The following is a 1,044-nucleotide window of genomic DNA, read 5'->3' as shown; positions in this document are numbered from 1 at the left end:
TTCCCAGAGAAGGTTTTCTGTGGGGTTTATTCCTCAGCTCTACCATTGCTATTTCTGGCTTAGCGAAGTCAAATAGAATTGAAACTGGGCGTTTCATGTGGAATTCATCCAATGCTACTATATCGTTGTAACACAGTATGAAATGTCCTAGTGGGTTTAGGCCTTTAATCATTGCATTGTCATCTGATCTCATGAAATATGCTCATTTTTTTAAAAATCAAAACCATTGCTAATATTGTTGTACAGTTGACAGATTTTATGTTCACTTCAGCAAAAAAGCATTATTGTTTAATTTGTTCAGGTTGTGTTCTTTGTATATATAATGTTGTAAAGCCTAATTTTGATGCTAACTGTTAAACAAGCTTTCAATGGAGCTAGTTTTGCATTTCCATTTTATGTTATTATTTACAAAAATTTCTCTTGATGCTAACAGTTTAATTTGTGGTATTTTTGTGTAATTGTGCTTTTATAAGCTGAAAGGTCTATTTGCTGGTAAATCATTCATTTAGACACTATATCAGTTTAAAATTCTGCATTTCACTATTCAATGTTCTGATAACTTAGGCTATATAGATATATACCATGATTTTTTTTTTTTTCCATCCTAAATTTCATCCATGTTCATATAACGTTCTTGTAGATTCATGATTTGAATAGGCACAAATCTTTCGAGTCTAAGAAAACCCTAGCTTGATAAAAAACATTTTTAAAACTAGCTTTTATAAAAGCGCACAACTGAATTTGGGGATGTTTTAGTCCTTCACTAGTCTTCAAGAATTTTGAAATTTTTTTACACTTTCATACTGCTGATGTATTTAAATAAACATGATACAATGTAAAATATAAATTTTATTTCATGTAAAAAGCAGTTTTCCAGTTTTGCATAATATGCATTTTTTATCATTTGTGTTCAACTGTCTGAACTTTTCAGTGTTTATGAATATAAGTTAAAAGTAAAATCCTAGATATTTTGTTCTGTGTGTTAAGGTGTGTGACTAGTATGATTGAAGTTACTCACAGGAAAAAAAAGGAACAAAATATAAC

Source organism: Lottia gigantea (genome assembly GCF_000327385.1).
Source record: "Lottia gigantea unplaced genomic scaffold LOTGIsca_119, whole genome shotgun sequence".
Lineage (NCBI taxonomy): Eukaryota > Metazoa > Mollusca > Gastropoda > Lottiidae > Lottia > Lottia gigantea.
This window is presented reverse-complemented; position numbering follows the sequence as displayed.